Source organism: Zootermopsis nevadensis, unplaced genomic scaffold, assembly GCF_977971745.1.
Source record: "Zootermopsis nevadensis isolate Lab colony 2312 unplaced genomic scaffold, Znev_1.0 Znev_ptg000024l, whole genome shotgun sequence".
In the NCBI taxonomy this organism is placed as follows: Eukaryota; Metazoa; Arthropoda; class Insecta; order Blattodea; family Termopsidae; genus Zootermopsis; species Zootermopsis nevadensis.
Window position 1 is genome coordinate 13,877,360 of NW_028259156.1, and position 17,364 is coordinate 13,894,723.

A 17,364-nucleotide genomic window follows, 5' to 3' on the forward strand; every position below is an offset into this window, starting at 1 on the left:
ATTGGCCTCTTCTGTACTTCGTTAAGTTACAAAACTTTAAAATTTATCACAGAGTCTGAGAAAGTAATGTACCAGCTTGTCTTCACGATGGCACAACTTACTTTACCCTTAAGTATACCACTTTCTACTTTTAAGAAACTTTCTTATCAATTTCTTAGCCCTTAGGCTGGTTTAAACTTATGGTCAGAAGTCTTGACATTCCTCATCGTATTTTGGGGACTTTGAGAGAGTAGTTCGTGAGCTGCAACTCACGTTAAAATAAAAGGAAATTCTGTCCACCATATTCTAGGACCTGTCGTAAGCTCCAACAGTCACATAAAGTTCCATTACAGCGATTAGACCACTGAGGAGGTATTCTGGTTAGGGGCGCTAGCTGTCGGGTTGGAGTTGCAGCCTTGGAGTAACTGTCAACAGCAAACAACTAGTATCAAAGTGCTAACCGAATATCTGTACTGCCTCCTTCCATTTTCTGTTCTCGAGAGCCACATTTGAGCATGTCCACTCCAGAAACTACACTTGGCACTGTTAAATTTACAATAAATACAAGCTCTGTCTGAAATTTGCATGTTGCAGTTTCGGTAACAAGGACTTACGACTCTTGAAGTCCTAGTAACAATTGTTATCATAGAATGTGTTAAAACACCAAATTAATATGATGACAGCTAATACATTATTTGAAAATGTGTCGAAGTTAAACATTAGAGGAAATAAAAATTACGTTTATGTAAAAGTATAGGCGAGAATATATGAGATTTAAAGTTCTCACGGTGCTGAAGGTTTTATTGTTGAAATGCGGCGTGGACGTGTAGGCAGGTAACCAACACACAGAAGAAAATATTGTCTCCATTTTCAGGACTGAAGAAAAAGTCTGTTACAACCCAGAAGAAAATGTCGGCATTTTAGTCAACATATACAAAATTCTATATCCAAAAAGAATATTCGCGTTGGCATTCAATCTTCGCCAATGCCTGAAATTTAGGCTATTTTAAATCGAATTCAAAACACAACGAATGTAATTGTAAAAATGATCAGTCCGGTCTCTAGTCGAAAGCATTCAAAATTACTGAATCACTGAAGGTAAAGGTAAAATTTATATTGTGTTTGTCCTTGGCTTCCTTACGATCTGATCAGAGAAGCACTGAAGAAAAACTATCAAAAACATTAACTGGTTTGTTAAATTTTTGATTACAATACCGAAATTACCGGGGTAACATATTTCCTACAGAAGTTGAGGTACCTTCACATTGATGCGAATTTCACCAGCCCTTTTTGGAGATTATTCGGATGACATCATTACTACTTTGCACAACCATTACCCCATAGACGCCTCTCACTATTCAAGAGGAAATTACCCCTGCAATTATTTTACAGCGATAAGAGCAGTATATGTAAGAAATTAGCAAGGTTGTAAAATAGTCATGAGTCTTTTGACAAACTCGACGCTTAAAGGAAAGTTTCAAATATTACAACCATTTGAGCTTGTTTGTGCATTTACACAACACAGCGCACATTTTACCGTCTACTGTACTTCTTATCTCAGCTCTCTGCTTATTGCGCCTTCGCAGTATGTAGTTTCAGTATCTTATTTCTCCCCTTCTATTCTGCAAGTCATTTTAATTCTGAGCGCCACTTCCCCCCTGGCATTTTTTCCTTACTCCAGCCATTCTAACTTCCTGTTTCCTCTTTTCTTTCTTTCTTTTTTTCAAACTTTGTTCATATCTTTATATGCACAGCAACCCGTTCTTGTGGCGTTTAGCAAAATAGACTCTGTAGGGGATGTTGAAACACTGTCTCTTCTGGGTTACACAAGCCGTATCAGATATTTTATGGGACAAGGGTTTGCACGTAGCCTGAAATAACGTAACCTTCTTATGCAAGCAATTATGGATAGAAAAATATTTACCAGTTTTACAATTATGCCTAGACATGAATACACAAGGCCGACCTCGTATATAACAGAAGAAGTCGGCCCTCTGATGGATTCTCAACACGCACTTCCAAGAATCAATGGCTCAGGCAATGATGTGGAATGCTACGCGCTAGATTCTGTAAAATTGTTTCACTTGAAATACGAGGCTCGTCCACAAAGTAAGTTTCCCTGGGGCCGTTTACAGAAACAAAACACAATTTCATGGAAATATTTATTGCAACAGATACAGCAAGTGTCCAGCTATTTTTCAACATATTCGCCACCGGAATTGAGACATTTGTCATACCGTGGGACCAACTTTTGAATACCTGTGTCGTAGAAGTCTGCCGCCTGGGATTTGAACCACTGTGTGACAACCATCTCCGCCTCTCTGTCATTCTCAAAACGCTGACGCTGACCGGACAGGAATTTCTTGAGGTGTAGGAAAAGATGGAAATCACTGGGAGCGAGGTCCGGGCTGTAGGGTGAATGATTAAACACCTCCCAGCTGAACTCCTGCAGGAGACTGACTCGCTGTCCGTCGAGCCACGTGCGGCCTAGCGTTATCACTGACCGCACTTCACAGTCGGCGGGAGCTGGAATAAGAACCTCCATCTTCAACAGCTACAACGATGCTACTGTGAGAACGCGGGAAGTACCGTTAGTGCATACGCCATGCTACGTCATTGCTCTATCACGTACGCACAGTCGCTTCGCGCAATATAAGGTTTGCTAGCTGTGGGACGAGTGGGAAACTTACTTTGTGGACGCGCCTCGTACTTTGCTTTGTCTCTTTGCGCAGCCAGTATTAACGAGTGCAGTCACAGTCACAGTCACATTCACTGTTAGTATTGTTATGTAATAAATTTTATTTATATGTTCACAGACGTTCATTCGAGGAAAGAACTTATCATTGAAATCGCTTGCTAGTCAAAGAGATTTCATGTTCTCAGGTAGGCGAGTACGAAAATAATCGTCTTCTGGGACATTGCGCCATGTGGCCTGGTAAAAGTTTACCAAAGTCTCAGAGGTGATAAGCCCTGATGATGGAAGCAGTAAACACATCTGACACGTCGATAAAAGTCTAAAAGACTTTGCGATCCAACATCCCTGAAGAGTCATCTTCGCATTTGTCATTTTATTTTCCATATTGCAGGAGATAAGGTAGTCTTCACACTCACACGTTTGTCTCTCTCTCTCTCTCTCTCTCCCTCTCTCTCTCCCCCTCTCTCTCTCTCCCCCCCCTTCAAAGTAAAAAAAACTGAAATAAATTATGCATGACTTATTTGAATGTGCCATCTTTGCTTTTTGAAATTCGAAGTTTAAATTGAGTACTTTCGCACTGCTAGTTAGGTGGTATATTTCTACGTTGATCTGCTGTGTTACGAGCTTCTTCCGTCAAAACTCTTAAACTTAACACGTGGAAAATCTCTTCTCTCGTTACAAAAATGAAAGCGGATGAATACTCTACAAATATCACTGCCGGAAGTGAGATTTATTACGACGACATTTTTAAAATGTGAATATTTTAATCACGAAACTCCCTAGCGCATGATTAATAGGATTTATGTTAAATCTGACAAACTTTAATGGAAGCCTTAGTGTATCTCGCGAACAGTGGAAGCAAATGCATCAATATTTCGAGCTACGATATTGAGAAACATTAACTAAGGACTCGTATGCAATTTTTCTTAGGAACAGATTTATTCTGTGTTCTAGTTGACAGTGTGGTATCACAGTGTCTGACGCTTCGATCAAAGAACATTGCTGTATGAGGTTCAGAATAATGTCTTCCATAACTCAAACCACATGCAACCTATTTGTGTATTGTAATAGCTTTCACACTGTCAGCTATCAATCACAGAGCTGTGATAATCGAACAAAGAGCTGGCAGACGAGTAAGAGAAATTACACCATCTTGTACGGTGGCATAAATCAGTGTTCCCCTTCCGCCCCTGTTTTCACGAAGTCTGGAGATTAAACACCAAAACAATCTGCTTAGAATACATGGTCGATGTCTGTACTTTCATGGAGGTTTCTAGAACAATGCCTCAGGTAATTTGCTCCACACCACATGCATTTCGTTTTTCAAATATTGTGTTGCGACTTACAATCAGTAAAAGAAGTAAATTTTCCATTGCTACAGATGAACAGTAAACATATTTGTTTAGAAATAATCGCAAATCGAAGTATATGATGAAAACCCGAAAACAAATTTAAGAAAAAAATAATATAATAAGAGTATGTTTTACACGGACGTTTCTAGGGCTATCTGTAAAAATTTCAAATCTACCCTCTTTATGAAGATGTCTGCCATCTTCGGACTCAAAGTCGTGAAAACATCAAATCGTACTACCCCCCTTATCTTCACTTTTATCATCTCCTTCTTCTGTTTGTACTCCTTTACATACTCCCTTTCGCACATTCCATTAGGTTTCCGTACATACCGATCATTGAAAATCCCCCCCCCCCCCCCCGAAGACGGCCTTTTAAAATATTTTTTCAGTCACTGTCGCTAGACGAATTACATGATGTAGCATCACCCAAAGAACTTTGGACGCGAACCCTTATTATAAGTATCGGCAGGGGTCATTGGATAGTCTTGATGATGAAGACAGTAACACTGGATATGTGGCCTATTTTTACATGATGCAACCACAACAGTAGTGAACCGCATTAAAGCCTGAAACCTTCCATAATTTTGAAATGTTAGTGCTTTTGAAATTTTAAATTGTACGCCTGGGAGAACAGTAGGTAATGAAATGAAAGGGGATTATTACAGTAAGAGACTTAAATACAACATAACACAGGATGTAGAATAATTTCAATGTATGTTATTTATTAATAGTTTAAATGATTTTATCTTCTCTACAAGATCTGAAATTATTTATTTCAATATATACAATACATCGTCAAAGAATACGGCGATCAGGCTTCGTCTGCTAAAATATTAATAGGTGCACATGACGCAGGATGTTTAAAAGTCCGACCACTCACGTCTACACTTCTAGCAGGTGCACTGTCTGCAGTCATTTGCGTTGGGAACCACAGGAAATGCCTAACAGACGACCCTAATAAGGCACAGAATACAGAAATACCCTCTCACCCCACGTGACGACTCTCAGTAAGCACAAACGAAATAGAAGCTTTTCTGCTTCAGAAATTTCAAGGTCAAGACAAAAATGTGGATGGAATGCTTCTGGAGCAAGTACCTGCCAACTGTTTGCTGCGTCCGTCACAGATCTTAAGTCTTTAATAACCAAAGGATTCAGAAGCGGTGTTATTTGTAGCGGGAGATGCAGAAAAACAAAATTAGTTGCAGATGTAAAGAGGAGATGCAGCACGAAACAACTGTCAGGTGCATAACAGCGTGTGGTTACTTACACACGACTGCAGTAAGCCGACTGTCCATGCGTGGAATGGAGTTGCGGACCTCGACCACAAGCAGCCAGGCAGCGCACATAAATCTAACCAAACGTCCTTGTTTTAAAAATAAAAAACGGTATCTGGGTGTTGCTGAAAGGATGCCTCTGACAGAAACGAACTCCTATAATCATGGATGAGTACCGGCTTCTACTGGTCACACGTCTGGTCTTCCAGCCGAGTCTCCATTACACGAGCTGGTTAACATTCACAGATTCCTGAGTTCTTTTATTCTCATATTTAAATTCTCCATTCTGCCTACGTTCTGTATAGATCTCTTACAATTTCTCTGTCATTTAAGATATATTATCACAGTTATCCTATCTGCTGACAAATTTCGCGTTAAAGAAATTAAATCCTAGCATAACGAACTCCGATTCTCGTTCGAGATCAATGATTCGAATCTTGTATCGAAGATGGCTAACCATATTTAATATAAGATGGTAAAGTTGCGTCATATTGTAATATAATAAATATATATTCTTTAAATCTTGTCCGTCTAATCACAATAAATTCTTATTAAATATTAAAATATTACAATAATTAACATTTAAAATATTTAAAATATTAAATGATGTTCTTTATCGAAATATTCGATTTACATTAGATCATCATTCATTCATTCTGAAGATCTTCTCAATTTCAATCATACGATATTACTACAGTTTGCTGCTGGACAACTTATGATGTTAACAAAACACTTTCATACGAGAGAGACTTAGATAAATGAGAGATTCGGAGAAACTGTAAGACCCTACGAAATCCTATTGTGCTATAATGTGTCAAGCCGTTATTATAACAGTATTAGGAAGGAAAGTACTTCATGCTTTAGAAGATTAACTTTACTGTTCTTGCGCAAGACATATCCACTGCCAAGAGTAACTTCATTAAATAACTTTCAACACAACCAAATGTTCCTGATCAATAAATTCAACACGATTCTGTCCTCTGAACAATTTGCAGTCGCCATACTGTAATATACGAGCGCTTACATAAATATTTGACGAGCTCCTTACTATCGATTTAAATGTTAAGAAACACGTACACACATGCAACATAAAAATATCCGGACTAAATTGTTGGTTTTGTCTGATATAACCTAGTTGCTCTACAGGAATCGAGAATACAGTGGATTTCTTGTTTTGCTTTACTAGAAATGACAAACGGAGACATATACTACAAGTAAGTATAAGACAATTGTAAGAGAATTACAAACTAAGTTAAATAAGCTGTATGGAAAAATATATATGACCACCTCACATAAAAGAAAGTACAACGTCTTCGAAATAAAATGTGCGATATATTTACTACAGCGGAAGACTGAATGTAAATCACGGTGTAAGACTGTACTTACACGCAGCCACAAGAAAGATGCCTACTAAAGTGCTTCCATGCCTAGCGCGGTAGCCAAATAAAGCTGGAATCTGCTTGGAGTGTTCTATAAGAATTATTAACGAAATAAATAACAAAGTCTTGGCTGCCACATTACGGAATCCACCTGTTTTACTGTGCTCCTATTTCGTAAAGCAGACACGTTTTGCTTTAAAAGCGCCATACGATCTGCAAGCGTCTTAATCAACAGCCCTGTAACACGTGATTACTAATGTCGACTGGTGTATAAAGGTGATAAAGGTAACAGTCCTTGCTTATTTACCACATTGCTTTTCACAAGGAAGTATAATTTCTCAGCGAACTGCTTAGAGGCAAATAACAGCGCAAAAGAAATAGTATAAATAAAAATATCTATATTTGCTGGATTTGTCGGAGAGTTTTAGACGATTTCAAACCCAGCAAATTCAGACATACATAAACGTGGATATTAATGTTAATTTTCGTGTGCACGTACCGAATGTCAGTGCAACTTTGCAGCCGTACAGCAACGTGGATGTAAAAGGCATTAAAAGAAAGATCTCTGCTTAATCGTTCTTTTTATTTTTTATTTTGTTTTCCTTGAAGGCACGAAAGCAGTTTAAATTACTCTGTCAAGTTGCTTGAGAAGTTCGAAGGTCCTCGTTTTCGGGACGACGTTCGCAGTACGACTCAGCCCTTCGCTGTCTGATGTGCTGCTTATTGAGCATTGTCTCGGGAGTTATCAAAGGCAGGTCGTTTCCAGAAGCGTGCGTCTTTTCTCCACACAGAAGATCCACGTTTGTCTCAAGCCAGATTCACCACATCTCTGACTTTACTACATACGCGAAGTACCTTCAACACCCAAAACCGACTTGACTCCACAATTAAATTACCATCTGAATGTCTACTTGTTATACTTTTATGTGAATCGATTAAACTAGAAAAAATATAAGCAAATTAATAAATAATCAAGTCTTGTGTTTACATCCAACACTTAAAAACACCGATGTGACTATCTATCACTAGATCTAATTATCGGTTCACTGCATTTAAACCTATTTGTCAGCTAATTATCAGGGTTATATATATTGACAATCTAGCATGTAAGCACGTTACGATATAAGCCACTACGAACACAATCTCAAATTAAATTCATTACGTACCAAATTAAAACTCCCTTCTTCTAAATTCTTGGCCTTCTGCACATATTCTGCGCTGGAGCACGCCGTATCTCAGAGTCACGTCTCATGTCCAGACCATCTTAAGTTTTACGACTCTCAACATCCGCCAGGTCACACCACATACGACGCTTAAAGATCTTTCTTTAATGTTCTTCAATCGATGGTTAAACTTGGCTCTAATATACTTGAATCTATCCAAATTGAAATTACGACTTATCGGTCATAAACGTGTGTATTTTATGGCACATATTCCTACACTTTCAATGACTCCTATAGAGCAAAATAGTAATATGGCGAATGATGACGTCATTTTCCTTAATCGGGATTGGACGATGGAGTGAGTTAGGAATTGGATGAGTGAATAAGTAAGGGATTGAGTGAAGAATTTCGTGGGTTGGGAACAAAATGAATGAATTAGTAAATTATTTCGTGATAGAAAATGTAAATAAAGTTAATAGATAAATTAGTAAGAAATTAAACAAAGTGGAAAGCTAAATGACAATATGAGTGGGTGAGAAAATGAGTTTAGGAGTGAGTAATTGAATAAGTTAGGGACTAAATGGGTGTACAAGTAAATGTGGACGTAAGTGAACAAATTTGGGACTGAAGGAGGAGTGGGTGAATGAGTAAGAAACTGAATGAATGAGTGAGTAAAAGACGATTTAAACTAGTGACTACATGAAAGAGAAACAGAGAGAGCAGGAGAGTGAACGGGTTAGTGAATAAGCGAATTAAAATCTTAATGAGTGAATGTGAAACTAAGTAAAGAAGATGGTGGAAACAAGGAGTGACCGAGTGTCCACAGATTTAACAAGAAATGCAGAGATCAGAAGTGTCTCTACCACGGCCCTTAGCTTAGTTTATCTGGATTTATTTGGATTTCAACGTTATGAAAATTATCCGTATTTATTTCGACATTGTTAATACAATTAAATGCAGACCTAAATACGAGCGAACGCCGCTTTGCTTCTGTACAGCATATTTCATGCGTTGTTTCAGTTTCAAGCATTGTTGCTTGCATGCTGACTACACATATGGAATTATGCAAATTCGTGGAAACAATTTCGTAGTAAAGTGAACGAAATATTCCATCCATGTAAATGCAACTTCATCTACGAGATTACCAGACAACGCCTTGCAATACTGCAACCCAAAAGACTTCAGTGTCTTATTGGCTGTGGTAAAGTCCGGCGAACTACATTCTGGGAATTAATCTGAAACGTTATAAATAAATCTGAAAACTGACGTCCTATGTCGTCAAAACGCGACAAGGAAATTAACTCTGAGCGAAAATGTACTTATTGGGAAGGTAATAGTCACTAAGCTAGTCCAAGATATTCTCGGCGTTTTATTGGACTCGAACGTTCCTTACTGTGTCCGTTAACGGTCTCTATCCAGCACACACACTCCCACTCTTTTTCTTAAAATCCGTTTTAATATTATCCTTTCAATTACGCCTAGGTATTTCGAGTGACAAAAAAAAACAGAGTAAACTGGAAGATTGTGTTTTAGCATGGTAATTTGCAGCATGCGTAGGAAAGAATATCATTACTAGCAATACGCTGTAGCAGTATTTGTTATGTTTATACAGCGTAAATCACAAATAAGACCCGATTTATAAAGTTCATAACTCTGAAATTAACAAAGCATCTGACAACATACGAAGAACACAATACTGGAGAAAACTTCATGTTTACGTTTTCAGTTTACATTTTTAATAGCGTTCAATATGGCTAACGCGAGTACATTTCAAAACTATTATTTCTCGAAACTGAGACCAATATGTGACTCCCACTCTACAGCTTTCGCATGGCACTATCGGGTCTCCCAGTGCGATGGTGTCTCTGCATGTCTGAGCAATTCTTATATTACAAGGAATAATATAGATTTAATAATCTGAATCGTTCTGACTTGGGCCTCTAATCATTCAATTACACGATGCCAGCTTTCAGGTGCTACAGGTCATAGTTCAGCCTTATAGTTTAATATTTTAGTTTATTTAATGACTCCCCTACACCAACGTGTATTATATACCATTGAATGAATACTAATAGAGAACGTGAGGTAAAAAATGATTACGAAGTGATATCTGTTATCAGGTTCAAGCTTAAATGGGCTACAGATGGAATACACAGTGCTGATATGGAGGAGATGAAATGAGACTCACTAAATCTGGTCCGTTGAATTTTCAGTGTGTAAGTACGTTGTGGAACTACTTCTCCGTGCGTGTTAACGATCTCCCCCCCCCCCTCTTGTAATAACATCCTCGATAACCTAATGAGATTCCGATTATAAAGCAAGCTTAATGCCTTACTTAACGTAATCATAATACATAATACGATAGCAGGAGAGACAGGCAGCAGGTCGACGTTTGTTAGGTTGGGTTTGGAAACTTTCCATGTCTCTATTAAATTATTCATTAATTCATAAATCCGCTCGGAATACAAGAGAACTGAAGGGGAAGAACTAACCAACACCACGAAGCAGAATCCTTCGTGAGAAGCTAATAGTCGTTTAGCTGGCAAAGAATTTCCCCAACCTTTAAAAGAAACTAAAGATTCATTACCTTGTTCACAACAGCCAGCGATTTATCCCTATCCTGAGGAAAATAAATCCAATTCACATCCTAATATAACGTTTAATATCATTTTAATATTATCATCTCATCTACGACTAAATCTACAAAGTAGCTTCATCCCTTTGATTCTTCCGATTTGGAAGATAAAAGCTGATTTTATTCAAATTTTCTATACACTACTTCAACAATATTTACTACAGACTTCTTTACCCAGCGTAACATACTTAATTAGGGCCTATTTAAAATCTTTGCTTTAACACATCTAGTGTAAGGCTTTTGAAACATAACATTATATTAATATAATACAAAGATACTATGTTGTTTTAGACGTTCTTTGCCCAAACTAAATAAAATGGCACACATGAGAAGGTAATGTCTGTCCGTCTTGTAAGTTTCAGCAACAGTGTAGCTTTAACGTTACCCAAACATTAATTATTAACAGTCACCTGTCATTCAGAAGTACGAATACCAATGTTTTATTCAGAATCTTACTATGTGATAAGTTGAGTTCATATAAATATTTATAGTAAGTAAATTAGTCCACCTATTTAGTCGTTCTCAGAAAATTTTTCGAAATTTTTTGTTCTGTCTATATAACACGTAATACAGAAGGAAATATTTATAGTTCAAGGCCATCTTCAAATACTGCAGGGCGCATTTTCCTAACTGAAATAAATTATCAGTGAAGCTCATAATGATATAACTCATGCGAGATGCTAATTAACATACGCGAATTATTCTGAGCGCTCACAACGGACAGCAAGCTACAAGAGAAACGAACAGGTTACTGTACAGTGCATTGACTGTTGCATAACCACCCGCAACTTCATAGAATCTGTACTATGTTAACTACCTCTAATTGCATAACACAATCCTACGTATGGCAAAACCAAATGAGGTAGGCTACCGTGTAGAACTATTGATACACCCAAACACGTTTTGGACTATAACCTATACAGTTCTATATGAAATAAACTGAAATTTACAAATCGAGAATGTTGTTGAAAGCATAGGTTGATTGTCCGCGCAAAAGTTTGAACGTACGTACCGAAATACGACGTGAAAGAAAAAATATGTTATTCCTGGATAAATTTAATTTGTTTGTTTGTCATCAGTATTTCGACTGGTTTCATGTGGTCCTCCACTTTCGCCTATCTTGCGCCAATCTCTTCATTTCCACATATTTTTTGCAGCCCACATCCTCAAAAACCTGCGTCACATATTCCAATCTTTGTCTCCCCCTACAATTCTTCCCTTCAACTGTACCTTCCATTACTAGATTAACCAATCCTGGGTGCCTCAGAATATGTCCCACTCTTCTTCTCGTAAGATTTCTCCATAGACTTCTTCCTTCGCCTATCCTGTCTAAGACCAGCTCATTTCGTACTTTATCAGTCCACTTAATTTTCAACGTCCTTCTATAGCACCACATTTCAAATGCTTCTATCCTTCTCCTTTCTGGCTTATACAATTGCAATTAACACTTTTAAGATAATGACATAACAACACTAAGAGTACTCAACTAATTTTCTTTAAAATTCGACTGTTGGCCTGGCGGTCAGGTTTTCCCACACGAACACGGGATATAGGCTACCAATTTCCTTTGAAATATGCAGAATATTCGCATTAAGCTCGAAATTTTGTTGGCAAATCTGACGGAAGGAAAAGTCACTTGCGAGGTCTGAATGTGCCTTCCCTTCTTCCCTGGAAGAACACATTCAGTTCATAGAAGCCGTCGATTTCCTCCGAATATTTCTGGGGTCTCGCGTTCGATTCCCGGCGGTGCCCGAATTTATAACTTGTGTTGGGCAAGGCCGTGGTCTAGGCAACACGGAGTTTTTCTCCGGGGGCTTCTTCCCCGGTTTCTCTGTGGCATCCCAACAATTACCCCATTCACACACACAGAAGAAGGCAATGACAAACCACTTCTGGATCATCTGCCAAGAACGTATATGAACAGGTCCCAGTCCGAGAAAAGGATGGAAGGATCCTGTTCATATGGACCTGTCGTCAGACAGAACACTAAATAAATAAAAATAAGAAGCTTCTGGTGTACACTGTCTTCAATACAGTCCATTGTGTTTTGCTTTTTCGGAGGTGAAACGCATCGGTGAATCATCGCACAAATACGATCTCTCCGCATCCATTCATTCTACATAGTTTACGCAGAAAACTCACAAAATTGTCAACATTTACGTATGTGTATAAAGCGCCAATTAAAGGTTTCTGGAGTTAAGCAAACAACTACAATTTTAATAGGAGGCGACTGTATGTAGGTCTATATTTAAGAGTCCCCATGGATAAATTAACGCAACAAAATAACCATTTCATACGATCCGAACAGCTTAAATTGGGGTCCCTTTCAGTTCAGCGACGAGGCCATTACACGAAATTACCCGATTTCGAGAAACCAGATTGTGGTAACAAGTTTTGTTTCCTTCGAGAGGCGCGCATCAGCCACTCAATGCAATGTACAACTCGGGGTATGCAAATGTACGCCTGTTGGATCAAGTTCTGGCTGAAAAGCGTGCGGCAAGGGTTGTATTGTGTCCCTACAGATGTAAGCAGCTGCCGAAGGAAGCACGTGTTGGATGCGAGGAAAACCCACGTGCCATGGCACACAATATGGAAATTGGGGAATAGAACAGGACCCACAGGGCTCGTCAGGGGTAGACAAGAATCTCTTTGATTATTAAGCCCACAGTGTGAAACGCTAGTTGACTCCAAACACGTTTAAAGACGACTCTTTAATTCAAAGTGGTAAGTATATATACCGCCTAGTTTAGCATTCAGTAAGACTGAATTTTGCTTGCAGAGTATTTGTTGATTTCGCACGATTGCCTTTGTAAAAAGCGTTAACCAGTTGATCTCTGCAAAGGAAAAGCGTATTTATTTATTTATTTGAGATAGAAAATAAACATTCAAGTATCATTTAAACTTACAGCCACATAAACGACACTCACAGTGCATGGAAGAAGAAAAGTGGTAATCTTTTGTACTTCCCATCGTAATTTAAATTAAGTTCACTTCAAAATAAGTAATTAACTCAAGTATTAACAGGAAGTAAATAATTATTAATTAAGAAATTAGTTAGAGACGGGCACGTAAAATCATGTGATGGGGTACTTTCAATAGTCCCGTGTTAAGACATAGTTAAAGAGTCGAGATTTATTTACCCCTGGCAATGAGAAAATATATATTACCTGATGGAATTAATTTCCGGAGGTACTGCTAAGCCCATAACTGTGTTGTAATGATAATCCGCCTGTGTTATAAACTAGTTCTAGCGTATTATGATCCTTCCTCTTTGTTTTTACTTACATCTCACTGCGTATTTCTTAGAACCAGTTTCAATTGGAATTTAATTTCTGTATGCCACATATCAAAATAGACGACAAAACTAGTTCCTTTGTCCTGTCGTCGTTTTCAAAGGCGTTTCAACCCTCAGAAGAAATTTCATTTCGCATACTGCAAGCCCCATTTCTTACTATTTAAAAAAAATCCTTTAAGAACCACTTCTTTATAGTACATAGAAGGAGAAAAAAATTTATAGAAAAATATGGACAACTATTTTTATTTGATCTCGTAATAGGCTACTGCACTTCTGCATTGACATTTTACGTAAGCAAATAATCGTGAAATGTAGACAAGGGCCTAATCAGTTTACTACTAACAGCGATCAAAACTACTTCACAGATAAGTACTGTTTTCTGCCTCCATTATGATGCAGCAAGCACTTCTGAAACGTCCGTGAACGTATACCGGAATTCACTGCACAAAAACCCAGATGACAGCCATTTTCATACGCGTCGCCCTGAAAAACCGAAAATTCACCCAGATGCAATACATTTCGGATTTTCTTTTGAACGGTTTGCGCTTAGGAGCACATTGTGTCTGAGACACTTTCCTTTCGAAATAAACTTTCTGGCTGAAAGAAATGTTGTCCTCCCAGACGGGACTCAATTTAGAAAAGCTGAAGTTCCCTAGAGGAATCGAAGACGCTGGCTGTATCGATACAGATGGAAGTTGTCTTCCTCCGCCAGGAAAGCCCATCGTTTTGGAACGATAATATCGGCTAGCGGAAGAACGCAGTGTACCGCGTTTACTCGTACGTGATCCAAAGTCCTTGAATTTATTTTTCACGAAAGCGAACTTTTCATGTGTGACGTTTCTTCGAGATTCGTTCATAAATACATTAAAAGTTCAGCACAGTTCAGGTCAAAACCTGGTCAGACTGGCGAATGAAGTACGCGTAGTCCTGCTGATGGACGAAGTTCGAACCCCTGAAACTCCCGTCCGTTTCTACGAGAGTACATGGCTCGACATCATATAATTACCGCCGTCATAACCTAAAATTTCATAAAGCTAAAGAACCTTGTAAATTCATATTAGAAAATTCACAATGTTCTATGTTATTCCTTCTATTAAACCTATTTTGAGACTAATTAGTAAATAATTGCAAATGAAATATATTCAACATTACAAAAAGTAATGTAAATGTGTGTAAAACTCTTCAGCCATCACTGGTCTGGCCCGATTTACACATCAAAATTATCGCCCTAATGATGGAAGCAATAAGCACCTCTGAAACGTTGGTCAGTTTCTGCCAGACTGCACTACGCAATATTCCAGAAATTGTATCTTCTTTGACTTTCATGATTATTATGAACGACATGATTAAATGGCAAAAATAAATAAATTATTTAAGTTTCAACGAATCAATTTAAGAAGCTACTTGCTGATGAAAGAAGAATGAAAAATACGGAACAAGAGCATAACATGTAGAAAGTGAACCAAAGAATTGTTTACTAGTGTTATAAATATTTATGGAAATAGTAAGCACCGTCCCTTGGGGATGGCGGGGGTAAACTTTATCCAATAAATAAATAGAATTGGCATCCAAACAAATCAGGATATAAACCAAAGTATGGAGACCATAAGACACAGTTTCGTGCGGGTCTACTTCGAGGTTCTGTGCAATGTTATTATTCACATTTCGATAAATATGTTAAACACAGAACTTCTCACAGAATTATTTTACAAATTAAATGATGCAGGTATTTTATATACTGGAATATCCGTCTGCTTGCATTACGTGTCGTGCAATTCCCCGGAAGAGATTAATTAATATGTATCACATGTGTTTGTAAGGAACTGCTTTTTATATTATTTGAATAATATTAATCTTAACCTTCTTGACTCTCAATCGGCTCCCGTTTTTTTAAACTGACGGTCTAGGGTTCGTTTTTCTTTGACTTTCAACGTTCTCATTATTTTAGTTTTTATAGACACTGTCGCTAGTTGGCGTATTTCAACATTTAGACCTTGAAATCTAATACCAAGTTGTTTTTCCTTGCGGTTATCGGCTGAAACAAGTTCTTCGACAACTTAGCTGACTTGAGTGTTTCTACTTTTTATTTTATTTTTTCAGGAGGATAGTTGAAGCAGCGAATGATAACACCTAAAAACGAAAAGCTGGTAAACAATTCGACTTCCAAGTTGGCAATGCCGCCATGAACCCCACATCCAAATCTGGGGTTCCACTTATGCAAATTCACAGCGCAAGAAGGAGGTCTACATTCACGTAGACTATACGAACGTACTTAAAGTCCTCGCAGATTGAGGCATTCTACGCAGTTCCTTAAGCAAGGATTGGCGAACCGGTGACACCATTGCCAAGCCTGGCACCACCGAGACTTAATGTGATACCAGTAATCACAGATTTCGTATCTTTTAATGTCTGAATCTTGTTAATTCAGCAGTTCTTCATGCGTATATTTTAGCTGTTATGCTTTTAATTGATTTGTGGTTCACTGGCTGTCAGTAGCGTCGAATGATTGGAAGATTGGTTAATAATTAACTGGAAAGGATATGGTCGAAATAATTTGTGACCTAATGCAAGGTTCTTTTCCGGCATTTGCCTGGAAGGACTGAAGAGAATCACGATAAACCTTAGTCAGTTTAACCGGTCTCCCCTTCTAGATTTGAACACGAGTTCTCCCGAGTACCAAGCCGTATTAACCTCTCGGCCGCCATGTTAGATTTTAATTGTTATGTAGCTACCTTAAATTATGAAAAGGATTATTATTCAAAGCCTGTCGGCGCAGAAATACAGAACGCTGAAATTCAGTGCTTTTCACGAATGATAAATTTGAAAAAGAAATAATTGTTAGTGACCTCAGTGTGTTTAAGCTACTGTCAAAGAACTTGCGTAGAGGAAATAAGGAAATATAAAATAATATCACGGTCATCTGTTCGAGATTATAAACCAGGGGCGTTCAGAATATGAAGCAGGAGTTTTAACCATTACCTTCTGATACTTGATCCTAGAAGCCATAAATGGACTACGGGACACCAGTTGGTCGCCCCTGACGTTTCTGAAAGACAAGAAGAAAATACTGGGCGAAGGCCACTTAGCTTGTCTGCTGAATTTGCCATAAATCTGGCAATTGTCTTACAACAGGATTTGCTTGACTTGTCTCCCTGACAACGCATAAACGCCCAGAGTTCCTGCCTGTTCCCGGCGACTGCTCTCAGATGAACTTCCGTCAGGACTGAGGAAATGGGGCATTTTCTGTTGGAAATTTCCCGCGATACACGTGAGAAACGAGGAGTTTATGAGACAGAAACGACTGAACAAGAAATACAAGTAAAGAAATACATGTTTTAGTTTGTATTTGTGCTGTACTGTACGTGTGATTGGCGGGTTTGCCTTGCCGACGCAAATACACATCGGTAAGGCAGTGCAGGTAGACTTAGGAATAGATGAGGGAATATTATTAAAATATGCCCTTAAAATTAGGGTGGACTGGATTCATCAGACTCAGGATATGGCCCAATAACGAAATTTTGTGAACACCGTAAAGATAGGGAAATGTGAAACCCAATCGACTATCAGATTCTCAGGAAGAATTCTGATTCAT

General features: G+C 38.3%; 1 protein-coding gene across 2 annotated transcripts in view; it reads right to left on the bottom strand.

The window, feature by feature from the left end:
- Positions 1-17,364, bottom strand: part of Axs (Abnormal X segregation) — a 230,836-nt gene that overhangs the window by 55,794 nt on the left and 157,678 nt on the right. The gene's annotated exons all lie outside the window — the stretch shown is intronic.